Source organism: Schistocerca cancellata, chromosome 2, assembly GCF_023864275.1.
Source record: "Schistocerca cancellata isolate TAMUIC-IGC-003103 chromosome 2, iqSchCanc2.1, whole genome shotgun sequence".
Taxonomy (NCBI): domain Eukaryota; kingdom Metazoa; phylum Arthropoda; class Insecta; order Orthoptera; family Acrididae; genus Schistocerca; species Schistocerca cancellata.
Genome location: NC_064627.1, coordinates 1053421827 through 1053440297, shown reverse-complemented (window position 1 = coordinate 1053440297; position 18471 = coordinate 1053421827). Strand labels below are relative to the sequence as shown.

The 18471-nt window shown below is 51.3% G+C and overlaps 38 non-coding genes across 38 annotated transcripts; 30 read left to right on the top strand and 8 right to left on the bottom strand.

Moving 5' to 3' along the window:
* The first annotated feature begins 311 nt into the window (after positions 1-311).
* Trnae-uuc (transfer RNA glutamic acid (anticodon UUC)) lies at positions 312-383 on the top strand. Its single transcript has one exon. It is a non-coding gene; the product is annotated as a tRNA-Glu (tRNA).
* A 257-nt stretch (positions 384-640) lies between these two features.
* Positions 641-714, top strand: Trnai-aau (transfer RNA isoleucine (anticodon AAU)). Its single transcript has one exon. It is a non-coding gene; the product is annotated as a tRNA-Ile (tRNA).
* A 744-nt stretch (positions 715-1458) lies between these two features.
* On the bottom strand, positions 1459-1530 carry Trnag-ucc (transfer RNA glycine (anticodon UCC)). Its single transcript has one exon. It is a non-coding gene; the product is annotated as a tRNA-Gly (tRNA).
* A 323-nt stretch (positions 1531-1853) lies between these two features.
* On the top strand, positions 1854-1924 carry Trnag-gcc (transfer RNA glycine (anticodon GCC)). The gene has a single exon. It is a non-coding gene; the product is annotated as a tRNA-Gly (tRNA).
* A 293-nt stretch (positions 1925-2217) lies between these two features.
* On the top strand, positions 2218-2290 carry Trnam-cau (transfer RNA methionine (anticodon CAU)). The gene has a single exon. It is a non-coding gene; the product is annotated as a tRNA-Met (tRNA).
* Positions 2291-2727: 437 nt separating this feature from the next.
* On the top strand, positions 2728-2799 carry Trnae-uuc (transfer RNA glutamic acid (anticodon UUC)). The gene has a single exon. It is a non-coding gene; the product is annotated as a tRNA-Glu (tRNA).
* A 257-nt stretch (positions 2800-3056) lies between these two features.
* On the top strand, positions 3057-3130 carry Trnai-aau (transfer RNA isoleucine (anticodon AAU)). The gene has a single exon. It is a non-coding gene; the product is annotated as a tRNA-Ile (tRNA).
* A 744-nt stretch (positions 3131-3874) lies between these two features.
* Positions 3875-3946, bottom strand: Trnag-ucc (transfer RNA glycine (anticodon UCC)). Its single transcript has one exon. It is a non-coding gene; the product is annotated as a tRNA-Gly (tRNA).
* A 323-nt stretch (positions 3947-4269) lies between these two features.
* Trnag-gcc (transfer RNA glycine (anticodon GCC)) lies at positions 4270-4340 on the top strand. The gene has a single exon. It is a non-coding gene; the product is annotated as a tRNA-Gly (tRNA).
* Positions 4341-4633: 293 nt separating this feature from the next.
* Positions 4634-4706, top strand: Trnam-cau (transfer RNA methionine (anticodon CAU)). The gene has a single exon. It is a non-coding gene; the product is annotated as a tRNA-Met (tRNA).
* A 437-nt stretch (positions 4707-5143) lies between these two features.
* On the top strand, positions 5144-5215 carry Trnae-uuc (transfer RNA glutamic acid (anticodon UUC)). The gene has a single exon. It is a non-coding gene; the product is annotated as a tRNA-Glu (tRNA).
* Positions 5216-5472: 257 nt separating this feature from the next.
* Positions 5473-5546, top strand: Trnai-aau (transfer RNA isoleucine (anticodon AAU)). The gene has a single exon. It is a non-coding gene; the product is annotated as a tRNA-Ile (tRNA).
* Positions 5547-6290: 744 nt separating this feature from the next.
* Positions 6291-6362, bottom strand: Trnag-ucc (transfer RNA glycine (anticodon UCC)). The gene has a single exon. It is a non-coding gene; the product is annotated as a tRNA-Gly (tRNA).
* A 323-nt stretch (positions 6363-6685) lies between these two features.
* On the top strand, positions 6686-6756 carry Trnag-gcc (transfer RNA glycine (anticodon GCC)). Its single transcript has one exon. It is a non-coding gene; the product is annotated as a tRNA-Gly (tRNA).
* Positions 6757-7049: 293 nt separating this feature from the next.
* On the top strand, positions 7050-7122 carry Trnam-cau (transfer RNA methionine (anticodon CAU)). Its single transcript has one exon. It is a non-coding gene; the product is annotated as a tRNA-Met (tRNA).
* Positions 7123-7559: 437 nt separating this feature from the next.
* On the top strand, positions 7560-7631 carry Trnae-uuc (transfer RNA glutamic acid (anticodon UUC)). The gene has a single exon. It is a non-coding gene; the product is annotated as a tRNA-Glu (tRNA).
* A 257-nt stretch (positions 7632-7888) lies between these two features.
* Trnai-aau (transfer RNA isoleucine (anticodon AAU)) lies at positions 7889-7962 on the top strand. Its single transcript has one exon. It is a non-coding gene; the product is annotated as a tRNA-Ile (tRNA).
* A 744-nt stretch (positions 7963-8706) lies between these two features.
* On the bottom strand, positions 8707-8778 carry Trnag-ucc (transfer RNA glycine (anticodon UCC)). The gene has a single exon. It is a non-coding gene; the product is annotated as a tRNA-Gly (tRNA).
* Positions 8779-9101: 323 nt separating this feature from the next.
* Positions 9102-9172, top strand: Trnag-gcc (transfer RNA glycine (anticodon GCC)). Its single transcript has one exon. It is a non-coding gene; the product is annotated as a tRNA-Gly (tRNA).
* Positions 9173-9465: 293 nt separating this feature from the next.
* Trnam-cau (transfer RNA methionine (anticodon CAU)) lies at positions 9466-9538 on the top strand. The gene has a single exon. It is a non-coding gene; the product is annotated as a tRNA-Met (tRNA).
* A 437-nt stretch (positions 9539-9975) lies between these two features.
* Trnae-uuc (transfer RNA glutamic acid (anticodon UUC)) lies at positions 9976-10047 on the top strand. The gene has a single exon. It is a non-coding gene; the product is annotated as a tRNA-Glu (tRNA).
* A 257-nt stretch (positions 10048-10304) lies between these two features.
* Trnai-aau (transfer RNA isoleucine (anticodon AAU)) lies at positions 10305-10378 on the top strand. Its single transcript has one exon. It is a non-coding gene; the product is annotated as a tRNA-Ile (tRNA).
* Positions 10379-11122: 744 nt separating this feature from the next.
* On the bottom strand, positions 11123-11194 carry Trnag-ucc (transfer RNA glycine (anticodon UCC)). The gene has a single exon. It is a non-coding gene; the product is annotated as a tRNA-Gly (tRNA).
* Positions 11195-11517: 323 nt separating this feature from the next.
* Positions 11518-11588, top strand: Trnag-gcc (transfer RNA glycine (anticodon GCC)). Its single transcript has one exon. It is a non-coding gene; the product is annotated as a tRNA-Gly (tRNA).
* A 293-nt stretch (positions 11589-11881) lies between these two features.
* Trnam-cau (transfer RNA methionine (anticodon CAU)) lies at positions 11882-11954 on the top strand. Its single transcript has one exon. It is a non-coding gene; the product is annotated as a tRNA-Met (tRNA).
* Positions 11955-12391: 437 nt separating this feature from the next.
* Trnae-uuc (transfer RNA glutamic acid (anticodon UUC)) lies at positions 12392-12463 on the top strand. The gene has a single exon. It is a non-coding gene; the product is annotated as a tRNA-Glu (tRNA).
* A 257-nt stretch (positions 12464-12720) lies between these two features.
* Positions 12721-12794, top strand: Trnai-aau (transfer RNA isoleucine (anticodon AAU)). The gene has a single exon. It is a non-coding gene; the product is annotated as a tRNA-Ile (tRNA).
* A 744-nt stretch (positions 12795-13538) lies between these two features.
* Positions 13539-13610, bottom strand: Trnag-ucc (transfer RNA glycine (anticodon UCC)). Its single transcript has one exon. It is a non-coding gene; the product is annotated as a tRNA-Gly (tRNA).
* Positions 13611-13933: 323 nt separating this feature from the next.
* Trnag-gcc (transfer RNA glycine (anticodon GCC)) lies at positions 13934-14004 on the top strand. The gene has a single exon. It is a non-coding gene; the product is annotated as a tRNA-Gly (tRNA).
* A 293-nt stretch (positions 14005-14297) lies between these two features.
* On the top strand, positions 14298-14370 carry Trnam-cau (transfer RNA methionine (anticodon CAU)). The gene has a single exon. It is a non-coding gene; the product is annotated as a tRNA-Met (tRNA).
* A 437-nt stretch (positions 14371-14807) lies between these two features.
* Trnae-uuc (transfer RNA glutamic acid (anticodon UUC)) lies at positions 14808-14879 on the top strand. Its single transcript has one exon. It is a non-coding gene; the product is annotated as a tRNA-Glu (tRNA).
* A 257-nt stretch (positions 14880-15136) lies between these two features.
* Trnai-aau (transfer RNA isoleucine (anticodon AAU)) lies at positions 15137-15210 on the top strand. The gene has a single exon. It is a non-coding gene; the product is annotated as a tRNA-Ile (tRNA).
* Positions 15211-15954: 744 nt separating this feature from the next.
* On the bottom strand, positions 15955-16026 carry Trnag-ucc (transfer RNA glycine (anticodon UCC)). The gene has a single exon. It is a non-coding gene; the product is annotated as a tRNA-Gly (tRNA).
* Positions 16027-16349: 323 nt separating this feature from the next.
* Positions 16350-16420, top strand: Trnag-gcc (transfer RNA glycine (anticodon GCC)). The gene has a single exon. It is a non-coding gene; the product is annotated as a tRNA-Gly (tRNA).
* Positions 16421-16713: 293 nt separating this feature from the next.
* Trnam-cau (transfer RNA methionine (anticodon CAU)) lies at positions 16714-16786 on the top strand. Its single transcript has one exon. It is a non-coding gene; the product is annotated as a tRNA-Met (tRNA).
* A 437-nt stretch (positions 16787-17223) lies between these two features.
* Trnae-uuc (transfer RNA glutamic acid (anticodon UUC)) lies at positions 17224-17295 on the top strand. The gene has a single exon. It is a non-coding gene; the product is annotated as a tRNA-Glu (tRNA).
* A 257-nt stretch (positions 17296-17552) lies between these two features.
* Positions 17553-17626, top strand: Trnai-aau (transfer RNA isoleucine (anticodon AAU)). The gene has a single exon. It is a non-coding gene; the product is annotated as a tRNA-Ile (tRNA).
* Positions 17627-18360: 734 nt separating this feature from the next.
* Positions 18361-18432, bottom strand: Trnag-ucc (transfer RNA glycine (anticodon UCC)). The gene has a single exon. It is a non-coding gene; the product is annotated as a tRNA-Gly (tRNA).
* Positions 18433-18471: the final 39 nt, after the last annotated feature.

The window sequence follows — 18471 nt, the reverse complement described above, 5'->3', positions numbered from 1 at the left end:
TAGTTGCAGTTCTTTTGTAAAATTTTCAAGAAAAAAAGTACTAGTAATAAAACTGAATTTCGTATGATATAACATGTAAAGTCACACAATGTATGACCTGCTATATAATGACAGGCAGCAGGTCTTTACTTGCGAAATAAGTAAATAAATATTACTACTTACAGCTTTGCTTTTCCTCCTACCCCTGTAACAACGAGGCCAAAAGAAATGGACTGAGACTTTTGCCATGCGCGAGAAGATGCTCGCAAACAGGGAAAGTGCGACACGGAAAGCGAGTGGAGGGGGTGTAAACCCGGAGAACGATGTGCACGTCCGGTGTGGTCTAGTGGCTAGGATACCTGGCTTTCACCCAGGAGGCCCGGGTTCGATTCCCGGTACCGGAATGGAATTTTTTCGGAACAAATCACAACAAGTTTTGACCGTGCGAAATGCTGTTTCACGTCCTCCTCGCATTATAGCTACTGGTTCGTAAACGTCAGCTGACAACAGTCGAGAGAAACGGGCACGCAACGAAATTACTACGAGCAGCGGCATAGAGGGAGAAGAGACGCTGGTCCACTGTTGGATTGCTGCCATAGAAATGTTACATGGCAATACGCAGAGCAATTCCCGCAAAGCAATGGGAGACTGTCTGTACCGAGGCCCGTTAGCTCAGTTGGTTAGAGCGTCGTGCTAATAGCGCGAAGGTCGTGGGTTCGATCCCCCCACGGGCCACTACGATTTTACTGTTTCAAAAAGGCAACGCCGATTTCCCCGTGGAAGTATGGTGACAAAGAAATCGTCACATTGTGTGGGAGCTGATAGGGGACCCGAACGCGACTTGTCGGGACGCGCTAAAACATTTCACTGGTCACAGCACGCTGAACACACAGTTTCTCGTCCGATCACCACAACTGCGCGACGTCGGGCGTTGTCAGTGCTTGGGCGGGTGACCGCCTGCGAACATAGGGCACTGTCGACAGTTTCAATTCGTATTTCTCTTTCCTCTTCGGTTTCGGAGCTGCAGCGCTATTCGGTCAAGGGCACTGGCGCCACGTTTTGCCTCTCGGTATGCCAAGTCGCGCCGTGCGGCCACAGTGAAATGAAGGAGCGTGTTGTAAAATTTTCAACAAAGAAAAAAAAAAAGAAATCTACTAGTAATAAAACTGAATTTGTCTGACAGAACATGTAAAATCAGACAATACATGATAACAGGCAGCAGGTATTTACTCGAGGCATAAGTAATGTTGTGCCCGCCTCGCCATACCTCTCTCAGTCGTTTCGCGTGCTTGTCCTTTTGATATAGGCCGATTGGAGAGCGTCAGCTCTCGCGTCAGCTGAGCAAAGTCGAGACAAGTCGAGACTCAAGGGGAATCGACGCACACGCTAGAGGGTGGCGTGCAGCGAGTAAGATGGGCAAAGAAACATTAATTTAAGGACGCGTGGCAAAAGTACTCATACGCAAAAGTAAAAGCCTGCAGCGGTGGCCGGGAATCGAACCCGGATCAACTGCTTGGAAAGCAACTATGCTGACCATTACACCACCACCGCACAGTTCCGTCGCGCGCCTCGCGAGCCGCGCTGTGTCTGCTTCCCGCCTGTCGGCGGCGCCTGAAGGTGGTCGTAGCTGTAGGCGCGTTACGGGGTAGGCGAGCTCATCCAGGCAGCGTCTCTAGGCACGTTTCGCGGCCTTTGGCAAGAGTCGTCGCGTGCGTGCGCCGCAAGAGTACTTAGACGATCATTTTTAAGCAGTGCAGTGCAGGATTCAGCGTCTGTAGCATTCTCTCGAGAGGATGCGACGGCGCTGGACGGCAGTCCCACTTTCCCCTCAGACGTCTGCCGCGGAAAGCACCAGGAAGCTGTGAACTAGCTGAGCATCGGTGGTTCAGTGGTAGAATGCTCGCCTGCCACGCGGGCGGCCCGGGCTCGATTCCCGGCCGATGCATCGTTTTGTTTTTTCTCCGATAGTGGTGCTGCGTGTCTTTCGCACTCGAACTGCGTGAGCCATGAGAATGAACCGCGGGATTCCGTGTGGAAAGAAGCAATCATGCAGCGCGCACGACTGCTCGTTTGGACTCTTGCGTGCTATTGTACATACTGGCGTCGGCCTAACATCGCAAGTTGCCTGCCGCGCCGGGAATGCACGTGTAGCAACAGAAAAAATGAGCCAGGGAGTGCAGACTCTGTACCACTGGTATTCGGTACTTAGCAAGATTCCAGAAGGTGTGGCGTTCGCCAGCCTCGGTAGCGCAGTAGGCAGCGCGTAAGTCTCATAATCTTAAGGTCGTGAGTTCGATCCTCACCCGGGGCATTTAATTTACTGTCGTTCACAGCTAAGTCGACGGCTCTGGGGTTGCGAAGGAGCGAAACACTTAGTAGTTTGTTATCCACAAGGCTTCAACGACTCAGCGTGAAAATGTTTACTTCCTGTTATTACTAGTTGCAGTTCTTTTGTAAAATTTTCAAGAAAAAAAGTACTAGTAATAAAACTGAATTTCGTATGATATAACATGTAAAGTCACACAATGTATGACCTGCTATATAATGACAGGCAGCAGGTCTTTACTTGCGAAATAAGTAAATAAATATTACTACTTACAGCTTTGCTTTTCCTCCTACCCCTGTAACAACGAGGCCAAAAGAAATGGACTGAGACTTTTGCCATGCGCGAGAAGATGCTCGCAAACAGGGAAAGTGCGACACGGAAAGCGAGTGGAGGGGGTGTAAACCCGGAGAACGATGTGCACGTCCGGTGTGGTCTAGTGGCTAGGATACCTGGCTTTCACCCAGGAGGCCCGGGTTCGATTCCCGGTACCGGAATGGAATTTTTTCGGAACAAATCACGACAAGTTTTGACCGTGCGAAATGCTGTTTCACGTCCTCCTCGCATTATAGCTACTGGTTCGTAAACGTCAGCTGACAACAGTCGAGAGAAACGGGCACGCAACGAAATTACTACGAGCAGCGGCATAGAGGGAGAAGAGACGCTGGTCCACTGTTGGATTGCTGCCATAGAAATGTTACATGGCAATACGCAGAGCAATTCCCGCAAAGCAATGGGAGACTGTCTGTACCGAGGCCCGTTAGCTCAGTTGGTTAGAGCGTCGTGCTAATAGCGCGAAGGTCGTGGGTTCGATCCCCCCACGGGCCACTACGATTTTACTGTTTCAAAAAGGCAACGCCGATTTCCCCGTGGAAGTATGGTGACAAAGAAATCGTCACATTGTGTGGGAGCTGATAGGGGACCCGAACGCGACTTGTCGGGACGCGCTAAAACATTTCACTGGTCACAGCACGCTGAACACACAGTTTCTCGTCCGATCACCACAACTGCGCGACGTCGGGCGTTGTCAGTGCTTGGGCGGGTGACCGCCTGCGAACATAGGGCACTGTCGACAGTTTCAATTCGTATTTCTCTTTCCTCTTCGGTTTCGGAGCTGCAGCGCTATTCGGTCAAGGGCACTGGCGCCACGTTTTGCCTCTCGGTATGCCAAGTCGCGCCGTGCGGCCACAGTGAAATGAAGGAGCGTGTTGTAAAATTTTCAACAAAGAAAAAAAAAAAGAAATCTACTAGTAATAAAACTGAATTTGTCTGACAGAACATGTAAAATCAGACAATACATGATAACAGGCAGCAGGTATTTACTCGAGGCATAAGTAATGTTGTGCCCGCCTCGCCATACCTCTCTCAGTCGTTTCGCGTGCTTGTCCTTTTGATATAGGCCGATTGGAGAGCGTCAGCTCTCGCGTCAGCTGAGCAAAGTCGAGACAAGTCGAGACTCAAGGGGAATCGACGCACACGCTAGAGGGTGGCGTGCAGCGAGTAAGATGGGCAAAGAAACATTAATTTAAGGACGCGTGGCAAAAGTACTCATACGCAAAAGTAAAAGCCTGCAGCGGTGGCCGGGAATCGAACCCGGATCAACTGCTTGGAAAGCAACTATGCTGACCATTACACCACCACCGCACAGTTCCGTCGCGCGCCTCGCGAGCCGCGCTGTGTCTGCTTCCCGCCTGTCGGCGGCGCCTGAAGGTGGTCGTAGCTGTAGGCGCGTTACGGGGTAGGCGAGCTCATCCAGGCAGCGTCTCTAGGCACGTTTCGCGTCCTTTGGCAAGAGTCGTCGCGTGCGTGCGCCGCAAGAGTACTTAGACGATCATTTTTAAGCAGTGCAGTGCAGGATTCAGCGTCTGTAGCATTCTCTCGAGAGGATGCGACGGCGCTGGACGGCAGTCCCACTTTCCCCTCAGACGTCTGCCGCGGAAAGCACCAGGAAGCTGTGAACTAGCTGAGCATCGGTGGTTCAGTGGTAGAATGCTCGCCTGCCACGCGGGCGGCCCGGGTTCGATTCCCGGCCGATGCATCGTTTTGTTTTTTCTCCGATAGTGGTGCTGCGTGTCTTTCGCACTCGAACTGCGTGAGCCATGAGAATGAACCGCGGGATTCCGTGTGGAAAGAAGCAATCATGCAGCGCGCACGACTGCTCGTTTGGACTCTTGCGTGCTATTGTACATACTGGCGTCGGCCTAACATCGCAAGTTGCCTGCCGCGCCGGGAATGCACGTGTAGCAACAGAAAAAATGAGCCAGGGAGTGCAGACTCTGTACCACTGGTATTCGGTACTTAGCAAGATTCCAGAAGGTGTGGCGTTCGCCAGCCTCGGTAGCGCAGTAGGCAGCGCGTAAGTCTCATAATCTTAAGGTCGTGAGTTCGATCCTCACCCGGGGCATTTAATTTACTGTCGTTCACAGCTAAGTCGACGGCTCTGGGGTTGCGAAGGAGCGAAACACTTAGTAGTTTGTTATCCACAAGGCTTCAACGACTCAGCGTGAAAATGTTTACTTCCTGTTATTACTAGTTGCAGTTCTTTTGTAAAATTTTCAAGAAAAAAAGTACTAGTAATAAAACTGAATTTCGTATGATATAACATGTAAAGTCACACAATGTATGACCTGCTATATAATGACAGGCAGCAGGTCTTTACTTGCGAAATAAGTAAATAAATATTACTACTTACAGCTTTGCTTTTCCTCCTACCCCTGTAACAACGAGGCCAAAAGAAATGGACTGAGACTTTTGCCATGCGCGAGAAGATGCTCGCAAACAGGGAAAGTGCGACACGGAAAGCGAGTGGAGGGGGTGTAAACCCGGAGAACGATGTGCACGTCCGGTGTGGTCTAGTGGCTAGGATACCTGGCTTTCACCCAGGAGGCCCGGGTTCGATTCCCGGTACCGGAATGGAATTTTTTCGGAACAAATCACGACAAGTTTTGACCGTGCGAAATGCTGTTTCACGTCCTCCTCGCATTATAGCTACTGGTTCGTAAACGTCAGCTGACAACAGTCGAGAGAAACGGGCACGCAACGAAATTACTACGAGCAGCGGCATAGAGGGAGAAGAGACGCTGGTCCACTGTTGGATTGCTGCCATAGAAATGTTACATGGCAATACGCAGAGCAATTCCCGCAAAGCAATGGGAGACTGTCTGTACCGAGGCCCGTTAGCTCAGTTGGTTAGAGCGTCGTGCTAATAGCGCGAAGGTCGTGGGTTCGATCCCCCCACGGGCCACTACGATTTTACTGTTTCAAAAAGGCAACGCCGATTTCCCCGTGGAAGTATGGTGACAAAGAAATCGTCACATTGTGTGGGAGCTGATAGGGGACCCGAACGCGACTTGTCGGGACGCGCTAAAACATTTCACTGGTCACAGCACGCTGAACACACAGTTTCTCGTCCGATCACCACAACTGCGCGACGTCGGGCGTTGTCAGTGCTTGGGCGGGTGACCGCCTGCGAACATAGGGCACTGTCGACAGTTTCAATTCGTATTTCTCTTTCCTCTTCGGTTTCGGAGCTGCAGCGCTATTCGGTCAAGGGCACTGGCGCCACGTTTTGCCTCTCGGTATGCCAAGTCGCGCCGTGCGGCCACAGTGAAATGAAGGAGCGTGTTGTAAAATTTTCAACAAAGAAAAAAAAAAAGAAATCTACTAGTAATAAAACTGAATTTGTCTGACAGAACATGTAAAATCAGACAATACATGATAACAGGCAGCAGGTATTTACTCGAGGCATAAGTAATGTTGTGCCCGCCTCGCCATACCTCTCTCAGTCGTTTCGCGTGCTTGTCCTTTTGATATAGGCCGATTGGAGAGCGTCAGCTCTCGCGTCAGCTGAGCAAAGTCGAGACAAGTCGAGACTCAAGGGGAATCGACGCACACGCTAGAGGGTGGCGTGCAGCGAGTAAGATGGGCAAAGAAACATTAATTTAAGGACGCGTGGCAAAAGTACTCATACGCAAAAGTAAAAGCCTGCAGCGGTGGCCGGGAATCGAACCCGGATCAACTGCTTGGAAAGCAACTATGCTGACCATTACACCACCACCGCACAGTTCCGTCGCGCGCCTCGCGAGCCGCGCTGTGTCTGCTTCCCGCCTGTCGGCGGCGCCTGAAGGTGGTCGTAGCTGTAGGCGCGTTACGGGGTAGGCGAGCTCATCCAGGCAGCGTCTCTAGGCACGTTTCGCGGCCTTTGGCAAGAGTCGTCGCGTGCGTGCGCCGCAAGAGTACTTAGACGATCATTTTTAAGCAGTGCAGTGCAGGATTCAGCGTCTGTAGCATTCTCTCGAGAGGATGCGACGGCGCTGGACGGCAGTCCCACTTTCCCCTCAGACGTCTGCCGCGGAAAGCACCAGGAAGCTGTGAACTAGCTGAGCATCGGTGGTTCAGTGGTAGAATGCTCGCCTGCCACGCGGGCGGCCCGGGTTCGATTCCCGGCCGATGCATCGTTTTGTTTTTTCTCCGATAGTGGTGCTGCGTGTCTTTCGCACTCGAACTGCGTGAGCCATGAGAATGAACCGCGGGATTCCGTGTGGAAAGAAGCAATCATGCAGCGCGCACGACTGCTCGTTTGGACTCTTGCGTGCTATTGTACATACTGGCGTCGGCCTAACATCGCAAGTTGCCTGCCGCGCCGGGAATGCACGTGTAGCAACAGAAAAAATGAGCCAGGGAGTGCAGACTCTGTACCACTGGTATTCGGTACTTAGCAAGATTCCAGAAGGTGTGGCGTTCGCCAGCCTCGGTAGCGCAGTAGGCAGCGCGTAAGTCTCATAATCTTAAGGTCGTGAGTTCGATCCTCACCCGGGGCATTTAATTTACTGTCGTTCACAGCTAAGTCGACGGCTCTGGGGTTGCGAAGGAGCGAAACACTTAGTAGTTTGTTATCCACAAGGCTTCAACGACTCAGCGTGAAAATGTTTACTTCCTGTTATTACTAGTTGCAGTTCTTTTGTAAAATTTTCAAGAAAAAAAGTACTAGTAATAAAACTGAATTTCGTATGATATAACATGTAAAGTCACACAATGTATGACCTGCTATATAATGACAGGCAGCAGGTCTTTACTTGCGAAATAAGTAAATAAATATTACTACTTACAGCTTTGCTTTTCCTCCTACCCCTGTAACAACGAGGCCAAAAGAAATGGACTGAGACTTTTGCCATGCGCGAGAAGATGCTCGCAAACAGGGAAAGTGCGACACGGAAAGCGAGTGGAGGGGGTGTAAACCCGGAGAACGATGTGCACGTCCGGTGTGGTCTAGTGGCTAGGATACCTGGCTTTCACCCAGGAGGCCCGGGTTCGATTCCCGGTACCGGAATGGAATTTTTTCGGAACAAATCACGACAAGTTTTGACCGTGCGAAATGCTGTTTCACGTCCTCCTCGCATTATAGCTACTGGTTCGTAAACGTCAGCTGACAACAGTCGAGAGAAACGGGCACGCAACGAAATTACTACGAGCAGCGGCATAGAGGGAGAAGAGACGCTGGTCCACTGTTGGATTGCTGCCATAGAAATGTTACATGGCAATACGCAGAGCAATTCCCGCAAAGCAATGGGAGACTGTCTGTACCGAGGCCCGTTAGCTCAGTTGGTTAGAGCGTCGTGCTAATAGCGCGAAGGTCGTGGGTTCGATCCCCCCACGGGCCACTACGATTTTACTGTTTCAAAAAGGCAACGCCGATTTCCCCGTGGAAGTATGGTGACAAAGAAATCGTCACATTGTGTGGGAGCTGATAGGGGACCCGAACGCGACTTGTCGGGACGCGCTAAAACATTTCACTGGTCACAGCACGCTGAACACACAGTTTCTCGTCCGATCACCACAACTGCGCGACGTCGGGCGTTGTCAGTGCTTGGGCGGGTGACCGCCTGCGAACATAGGGCACTGTCGACAGTTTCAATTCGTATTTCTCTTTCCTCTTCGGTTTCGGAGCTGCAGCGCTATTCGGTCAAGGGCACTGGCGCCACGTTTTGCCTCTCGGTATGCCAAGTCGCGCCGTGCGGCCACAGTGAAATGAAGGAGCGTGTTGTAAAATTTTCAACAAAGAAAAAAAAAAAGAAATCTACTAGTAATAAAACTGAATTTGTCTGACAGAACATGTAAAATCAGACAATACATGATAACAGGCAGCAGGTATTTACTCGAGGCATAAGTAATGTTGTGCCCGCCTCGCCATACCTCTCTCAGTCGTTTCGCGTGCTTGTCCTTTTGATATAGGCCGATTGGAGAGCGTCAGCTCTCGCGTCAGCTGAGCAAAGTCGAGACAAGTCGAGACTCAAGGGGAATCGACGCACACGCTAGAGGGTGGCGTGCAGCGAGTAAGATGGGCAAAGAAACATTAATTTAAGGACGCGTGGCAAAAGTACTCATACGCAAAAGTAAAAGCCTGCAGCGGTGGCCGGGAATCGAACCCGGATCAACTGCTTGGAAAGCAACTATGCTGACCATTACACCACCACCGCACAGTTCCGTCGCGCGCCTCGCGAGCCGCGCTGTGTCTGCTTCCCGCCTGTCGGCGGCGCCTGAAGGTGGTCGTAGCTGTAGGCGCGTTACGGGGTAGGCGAGCTCATCCAGGCAGCGTCTCTAGGCACGTTTCGCGGCCTTTGGCAAGAGTCGTCGCGTGCGTGCGCCGCAAGAGTACTTAGACGATCATTTTTAAGCAGTGCAGTGCAGGATTCAGCGTCTGTAGCATTCTCTCGAGAGGATGCGACGGCGCTGGACGGCAGTCCCACTTTCCCCTCAGACGTCTGCCGCGGAAAGCACCAGGAAGCTGTGAACTAGCTGAGCATCGGTGGTTCAGTGGTAGAATGCTCGCCTGCCACGCGGGCGGCCCGGGTTCGATTCCCGGCCGATGCATCGTTTTGTTTTTTCTCCGATAGTGGTGCTGCGTGTCTTTCGCACTCGAACTGCGTGAGCCATGAGAATGAACCGCGGGATTCCGTGTGGAAAGAAGCAATCATGCAGCGCGCACGACTGCTCGTTTGGACTCTTGCGTGCTATTGTACATACTGGCGTCGGCCTAACATCGCAAGTTGCCTGCCGCGCCGGGAATGCACGTGTAGCAACAGAAAAAATGAGCCAGGGAGTGCAGACTCTGTACCACTGGTATTCGGTACTTAGCAAGATTCCAGAAGGTGTGGCGTTCGCCAGCCTCGGTAGCGCAGTAGGCAGCGCGTAAGTCTCATAATCTTAAGGTCGTGAGTTCGATCCTCACCCGGGGCATTTAATTTACTGTCGTTCACAGCTAAGTCGACGGCTCTGGGGTTGCGAAGGAGCGAAACACTTAGTAGTTTGTTATCCACAAGGCTTCAACGACTCAGCGTGAAAATGTTTACTTCCTGTTATTACTAGTTGCAGTTCTTTTGTAAAATTTTCAAGAAAAAAAGTACTAGTAATAAAACTGAATTTCGTATGATATAACATGTAAAGTCACACAATGTATGACCTGCTATATAATGACAGGCAGCAGGTCTTTACTTGCGAAATAAGTAAATAAATATTACTACTTACAGCTTTGCTTTTCCTCCTACCCCTGTAACAACGAGGCCAAAAGAAATGGACTGAGACTTTTGCCATGCGCGAGAAGATGCTCGCAAACAGGGAAAGTGCGACACGGAAAGCGAGTGGAGGGGGTGTAAACCCGGAGAACGATGTGCACGTCCGGTGTGGTCTAGTGGCTAGGATACCTGGCTTTCACCCAGGAGGCCCGGGTTCGATTCCCGGTACCGGAATGGAATTTTTTCGGAACAAATCACGACAAGTTTTGACCGTGCGAAATGCTGTTTCACGTCCTCCTCGCATTATAGCTACTGGTTCGTAAACGTCAGCTGACAACAGTCGAGAGAAACGGGCACGCAACGAAATTACTACGAGCAGCGGCATAGAGGGAGAAGAGACGCTGGTCCACTGTTGGATTGCTGCCATAGAAATGTTACATGGCAATACGCAGAGCAATTCCCGCAAAGCAATGGGAGACTGTCTGTACCGAGGCCCGTTAGCTCAGTTGGTTAGAGCGTCGTGCTAATAGCGCGAAGGTCGTGGGTTCGATCCCCCCACGGGCCACTACGATTTTACTGTTTCAAAAAGGCAACGCCGATTTCCCCGTGGAAGTATGGTGACAAAGAAATCGTCACATTGTGTGGGAGCTGATAGGGGACCCGAACGCGACTTGTCGGGACGCGCTAAAACATTTCACTGGTCACAGCACGCTGAACACACAGTTTCTCGTCCGATCACCACAACTGCGCGACGTCGGGCGTTGTCAGTGCTTGGGCGGGTGACCGCCTGCGAACATAGGGCACTGTCGACAGTTTCAATTCGTATTTCTCTTTCCTCTTCGGTTTCGGAGCTGCAGCGCTATTCGGTCAAGGGCACTGGCGCCACGTTTTGCCTCTCGGTATGCCAAGTCGCGCCGTGCGGCCACAGTGAAATGAAGGAGCGTGTTGTAAAATTTTCAACAAAGAAAAAAAAAAAGAAATCTACTAGTAATAAAACTGAATTTGTCTGACAGAACATGTAAAATCAGACAATACATGATAACAGGCAGCAGGTATTTACTCGAGGCATAAGTAATGTTGTGCCCGCCTCGCCATACCTCTCTCAGTCGTTTCGCGTGCTTGTCCTTTTGATATAGGCCGATTGGAGAGCGTCAGCTCTCGCGTCAGCTGAGCAAAGTCGAGACAAGTCGAGACTCAAGGGGAATCGACGCACACGCTAGAGGGTGGCGTGCAGCGAGTAAGATGGGCAAAGAAACATTAATTTAAGGACGCGTGGCAAAAGTACTCATACGCAAAAGTAAAAGCCTGCAGCGGTGGCCGGGAATCGAACCCGGATCAACTGCTTGGAAAGCAACTATGCTGACCATTACACCACCACCGCACAGTTCCGTCGCGCGCCTCGCGAGCCGCGCTGTGTCTGCTTCCCGCCTGTCGGCGGCGCCTGAAGGTGGTCGTAGCTGTAGGCGCGTTACGGGGTAGGCGAGCTCATCCAGGCAGCGTCTCTAGGCACGTTTCGCGGCCTTTGGCAAGAGTCGTCGCGTGCGTGCGCCGCAAGAGTACTTAGACGATCATTTTTAAGCAGTGCAGTGCAGGATTCAGCGTCTGTAGCATTCTCTCGAGAGGATGCGACGGCGCTGGACGGCAGTCCCACTTTCCCCTCAGACGTCTGCCGCGGAAAGCACCAGGAAGCTGTGAACTAGCTGAGCATCGGTGGTTCAGTGGTAGAATGCTCGCCTGCCACGCGGGCGGCCCGGGTTCGATTCCCGGCCGATGCATCGTTTTGTTTTTTCTCCGATAGTGGTGCTGCGTGTCTTTCGCACTCGAACTGCGTGAGCCATGAGAATGAACCGCGGGATTCCGTGTGGAAAGAAGCAATCATGCAGCGCGCACGACTGCTCGTTTGGACTCTTGCGTGCTATTGTACATACTGGCGTCGGCCTAACATCGCAAGTTGCCTGCCGCGCCGGGAATGCACGTGTAGCAACAGAAAAAATGAGCCAGGGAGTGCAGACTCTGTACCACTGGTATTCGGTACTTAGCAAGATTCCAGAAGGTGTGGCGTTCGCCAGCCTCGGTAGCGCAGTAGGCAGCGCGTAAGTCTCATAATCTTAAGGTCGTGAGTTCGATCCTCACCCGGGGCATTTAATTTACTGTCGTTCACAGCTAAGTCGACGGCTCTGGGGTTGCGAAGGAGCGAAACACTTAGTAGTTTGTTATCCACAAGGCTTCAACGACTCAGCGTGAAAATGTTTACTTCCTGTTATTACTAGTTGCAGTTCTTTTGTAAAATTTTCAAGAAAAAAAGTACTAGTAATAAAACTGAATTTCGTATGATATAACATGTAAAGTCACACAATGTATGACCTGCTATATAATGACAGGCAGCAGGTCTTTACTTGCGAAATAAGTAAATAAATATTACTACTTACAGCTTTGCTTTTCCTCCTACCCCTGTAACAACGAGGCCAAAAGAAATGGACTGAGACTTTTGCCATGCGCGAGAAGATGCTCGCAAACAGGGAAAGTGCGACACGGAAAGCGAGTGGAGGGGGTGTAAACCCGGAGAACGATGTGCACGTCCGGTGTGGTCTAGTGGCTAGGATACCTGGCTTTCACCCAGGAGGCCCGGGTTCGATTCCCGGTACCGGAATGGAATTTTTTCGGAACAAATCACGACAAGTTTTGACCGTGCGAAATGCTGTTTCACGTCCTCCTCGCATTATAGCTACTGGTTCGTAAACGTCAGCTGACAACAGTCGAGAGAAACGGGCACGCAACGAAATTACTACGAGCAGCGGCATAGAGGGAGAAGAGACGCTGGTCCACTGTTGGATTGCTGCCATAGAAATGTTACATGGCAATACGCAGAGCAATTCCCGCAAAGCAATGGGAGACTGTCTGTACCGAGGCCCGTTAGCTCAGTTGGTTAGAGCGTCGTGCTAATAGCGCGAAGGTCGTGGGTTCGATCCCCCCACGGGCCACTACGATTTTACTGTTTCAAAAAGGCAACGCCGATTTCCCCGTGGAAGTATGGTGACAAAGAAATCGTCACATTGTGTGGGAGCTGATAGGGGACCCGAACGCGACTTGTCGGGACGCGCTAAAACATTTCACTGGTCACAGCACGCTGAACACACAGTTTCTCGTCCGATCACCACAACTGCGCGACGTCGGGCGTTGTCAGTGCTTGGGCGGGTGACCGCCTGCGAACATAGGGCACTGTCGACAGTTTCAATTCGTATTTCTCTTTCCTCTTCGGTTTCGGAGCTGCAGCGCTATTCGGTCAAGGGCACTGGCGCCACGTTTTGCCTCTCGGTATGCCAAGTCGCGCCGTGCGGCCACAGTGAAATGAAGGAGCGTGTTGTAAAATTTTCAACAAAGAAAAAAAAAAAGAAATCTACTAGTAATAAAACTGAATTTGTCTGACAGAACATGTAAAATCAGACAATACATGATAACAGGCAGCAGGTATTTACTCGAGGCATAAGTAATGTTGTGCCCGCCTCGCCATACCTCTCTCAGTCGTTTCGCGTGCTTGTCCTTTTGATATAGGCCGATTGGAGAGCGTCAGCTCTCGCGTCAGCTGAGCAAAGTCGAGACAAGTCGAGACTCAAGGGGAATCGACGCACACGCTAGAGGGTGGCGTGCAGCGAGTAAGATGGGCAAAGAAACATTAATTTAAGGACGCGTGGCAAAAGTACTCATACGCAAAAGTAAAAGCCTGCAGCGGTGGCCGGGAATCGAACCCGGATCAACTGCTTGGAAAGCAACTATGCTGACCATTACACCACCACCGCACAGTTCCGTCGCGCGCCTCGCGAGCCGCGCTGTGTCTGCTTCCCGCCTGTCGGCGGCGCCTGAAGGTGGTCGTAGCTGTAGGCGCGTTACGGGGTAGGCGAGCTCATCCAGGCAGCGTCTCTAGGCACGTTTCGCGTCCTTTGGCAAGAGTCGTCGCGTGCGTGCGCCGCAAGAGTACTTAGACGATCATTTTTAAGCAGTGCAGTGCAGGATTCAGCGTCTGTAGCATTCTCTCGAGAGGATGCGACGGCGCTGGACGGCAGTCCCACTTTCCCCTCAGACGTCTGCCGCGGAAAGCACCAGGAAGCTGTGAACTAGCTGAGCATCGGTGGTTCAGTGGTAGAATGCTCGCCTGCCACGCGGGCGGCCCGGGTTCGATTCCCGGCCGATGCATCGTTTTGTTTTTTCTCCGATAGTGGTGCTGCGTGTCTTTCGCACTCGAACTGCGTGAGCCATGAGAATGAACCGCGGGATTCCGTGTGGAAAGAAGCAATCATGCAGCGCGCACGACTGCTCGTTTGGACTCTTGCGTGCTATTGTACATACTGGCGTCGGCCTAACATCGCAAGTTGCCTGCCGCGCCGGGAATGCACGTGTAGCAACAGAAAAAATGAGCCAGGGAGTGCAGACTCTGTACCACTGGTATTCGGTACTTAGCAAGATTCCAGAAGGTGTGGCGTTCGCCAGCCTCGGTAGCGCAGTAGGCAGCGCGTAAGTCTCATAATCTTAAGGTCGTGAGTTCGATCCTCACCCGGGGCATTTAATTTACTGTCGTTCACAGCTAAGTCGACGGCTCTGGGGTTGCGAAGGAGCGAAACACTTAGTAGTTTGTTATCCACAAGGCTTCAACGACTCAGCGTGAAAATGTTTACTTCCTGTTATTACTAGTTGCAGTTCTTTTGTAAAATTTTCAAGAAAAAAAGTACTAGTAATAAAACTGAATTTCGTATGATATAACATGTAAAGTCACACAATGTATGACCTGCTATATAATGACAGGCAGCAGGTCTTTACTTGCGAAATAAGTAAATAAATATTACTACTTACAGCTTTGCTTTTCCTCCTACCCCTGTAACAACGAGGCCAAAAGAAATGGACTGAGACTTTTGCCATGCGCGAGAAGATGCTCGCAAACAGGGAAAGTGCGACACGGAAAGCGAGTGGAGGGGGTGTAAACCCGGAGAACGATGTGCACGTCCGGTGTGGTCTAGTGGCTAGGATACCTGGCTTTCACCCAGGAGGCCCGGGTTCGATTCCCGGTACCGGAATGGAATTTTTTCGGAACAAATCACGACAAGTTTTGACCGTGCGAAATGCTGTTTCACGTCCTCCTCGCATTATAGCTACTGGTTCGTAAACGTCAGCTGACAACAGTCGAGAGAAACGGGCACGCAACGAAATTACTACGAGCAGCGGCATAGAGGGAGAAGAGACGCTGGTCCACTGTTGGATTGCTGCCATAGAAATGTTACATGGCAATACGCAGAGCAATTCCCGCAAAGCAATGGGAGACTGTCTGTACCGAGGCCCGTTAGCTCAGTTGGTTAGAGCGTCGTGCTAATAGCGCGAAGGTCGTGGGTTCGATCCCCCCACGGGCCACTACGATTTTACTGTTTCAAAAAGGCAACGCCGATTTCCCCGTGGAAGTATGGTGACAAAGAAATCGTCACATTGTGTGGGAGCTGATAGGGGACCCGAACGCGACTTGTCGGGACGCGCTAAAACATTTCACTGGTCACAGCACGCTGAACACACAGTTTCTCGTCCGATCACCACAACTGCGCGACGTCGGGCGTTGTCAGTGCTTGGGCGGGTGACCGCCTGCGAACATAGGGCACTGTCGACAGTTTCAATTCGTATTTCTCTTTCCTCTTCGGTTTCGGAGCTGCAGCGCTATTCGGTCAAGGGCACTGGCGCCACGTTTTGCCTCTCGGTATGCCAAGTCGCGCCGTGCGGCCACAGTGAAATGAAGGAGCGTGTTGTAAAATTTTCAACAAAGAAAAAAAAAAAGAAATCTACTAGTAATAAAACTGAATTTGTCTGACAGAACATGTAAAATCAGACAATACATGATAACAGGCAGCAGGTATTTACTCGAGGCATAAGTAATGTTGTGCCCGCCTCGCCATACCTCTCTCAGTCGTTTCGCGTGCTTGTCCTTTTGATATAGGCCGATTGGAGAGCGTCAGCTCTCGCGTCAGCTGAGCAAAGTCGAGACAAGTCGAGACTCAAGGGGAATCGACGCACACGCTAGAGGGTGGCGTGCAGCGAGTAAGATGGGCAAAGAAACATTAATTTAAGGACGCGTGGCAAAAGTACTCATACGCAAAAGTAAAAGCCTGCAGCGGTGGCCGGGAATCGAACCCGGATCAACTGCTTGGAAAGCAACTATGCTGACCATTACACCACCACCGCACAGTTCCGTCGCGCGCCTCGCGAGCCGCGCTGTGTCTGCTTCCCGCCTGTCGGCGGCGCCTGAAGGTGGTCGTAGCTGTAGGCGCGTTACGGGGTAGGCGAGCTCATCCAGGCAGCGTCTCTAGGCACGTTTCGCGGCCTTTGGCAAGAGTCGTCGCGTGCGTGCGCCGCAAGAGTACTTAGACGATCATTTTTAAGCAGTGCAGTGCAGGATTCAGCGTCTGTAGCATTCTCTCGAGAGGATGCGACGGCGCTGGACGGCAGTCCCACTTTCCCCTCAGACGTCTGCCGCGGAAAGCACCAGGAAGCTGTGAACTAGCTGAGCATCGGTGGTTCAGTGGTAGAATGCTCGCCTGCCACGCGGGCGGCCCGGGTTCGATTCCCGGCCGATGCATCGTTTTGTTTTTTCTCCGATAGTGGTGCTGCGTGTCTTTCGCACTCGAACTGCGTGAGCCATGAGAATGAACCGCGGGATTCCGTGTGGAAAGAAGCAATCATGCAGCGCGCACGACTGCTCGTTTGGACTCTTGCGTGCTATTGTACATACTGGCGTCGGCCTAACATCGCAAGTTGCCTGCCGCGCCGGGAATGCACGTGTAGCAACAGAAAAAATGAGCCAGGGAGTGCAGACTCTGTACCACTGGTATTCGGTACTTAGCAAGATTCCAGAAGGTGTGGCGTTCGCCAGCCTCGGTAGCGCAGTAGGCAGCGCGTAAGTCTCATAATCTTAAGGTCGTGAGTTCGATCCTCACCCGGGGCATTTAATTTACTGTCGTTCACAGCTAAGTCGACGGCTCTGGGGTTGCGAAGGAGCGAAACACTTAGTAGTTTGTTATCCACAAGGCTTCAACGACTCAGCGTGAAAATGTTTACTTCCTGTTATTACTAGTTGCAGTTCTTTTGTAAAATTTTCAAGAAAAAAAGTACTAGTAATAAAACTGAATTTCGTATGATATAACATGTAAAGTCACACAATGTATGACCTGCTATATAATGACAGGCAGCAGGTCTTTACTTGCGAAATAAGTAAATAAATATTACTACTTACAGCTTTGCTTTTCCTCCTACCCCTGTAACAACGAGGCCAAAAGAAATGGACTGAGACTTTTGCCATGCGCGAGAAGATGCTCGCAAACAGGGAAAGTGCGACACGGAAAGCGAGTGGAGGGGGTGTAAACCCGGAGAACGATGTGCACGTCCGGTGTGGTCTAGTGGCTAGGATACCTGGCTTTCACCCAGGAGGCCCGGGTTCGATTCCCGGTACCGGAATGGAATTTTTTCGGAACAAATCACGACAAGTTTTGACCGTGCGAAATGCTGTTTCACGTCCTCCTCGCATTATAGCTACTGGTTCGTAAACGTCAGCTGACAACAGTCGAGAGAAACGGGCACGCAACGAAATTACTACGAGCAGCGGCATAGAGGGAGAAGAGACGCTGGTCCACTGTTGGATTGCTGCCATAGAAATGTTACATGGCAATACGCAGAGCAATTCCCGCAAAGCAATGGGAGACTGTCTGTACCGAGGCCCGTTAGCTCAGTTGGTTAGAGCGTCGTGCTAATAGCGCGAAGGTCGTGGGTTCGATCCCCCCACGGGCCACTACGATTTTACTGTTTCAAAAAGGCAACGCCGATTTCCCCGTGGAAGTATGGTGACAAAGAAATCGTCACATTGTGTGGGAGCTGATAGGGGACCCGAACGCGACTTGTCGGGACGCGCTAAAACATTTCACTGGTCACAGCACGCTGAACACACAGTTTCTCGTCCGATCACCACAACTGCGCGACGTCGGGCGTTGTCAGTGCTTGGGCGGGTGACCGCCTGCGAACATAGGGCACTGTCGACAGTTTCAATTCGTATTTCTCTTTCCTCTTCGGTTTCGGAGCTGCAGCGCTATTCGGTCAAGGGCACTGGCGCCACGTTTTGCCTCTCGGTATGCCAAGTCGCGCCGTGCGGCCACAGTGAAATGAAGGAGCGTGTTGTAAAATTTTCAACAAAGAAAAAAAAAAAGAAATCTACTAGTAATAAAACTGAATTTGTCTGACAGAACATGTAAAATCAGACAATACATGATAACAGGCAGCAGGTATTTACTCGAGGCATAAGTAATGTTGTGCCCGCCTCGCCATACCTCTCTCAGTCGTTTCGCGTGCTTGTCCTTTTGATATAGGCCGATTGGAGAGCGTCAGCTCTCGCGTCAGCTGAGCAAAGTCGAGACTCAAGGGGAATCGACGCACACGCTAGAGGGTGGCGTGCAGCGAGTAAGATGGGCAAAGAAACATTAATTTAAGGACGCGTGGCAAAAGTACTCATACGCAAAAGTAAAAGCCTGCAGCGGTGGCCGGGAATCGAACCCGGATCAACTGCTTGGAAAGCAACTATGCTGACCATTACACCACCACCGCACAGTTCCGTCGCGCGCCTCGCGAGCCGCGCTGTGTCTG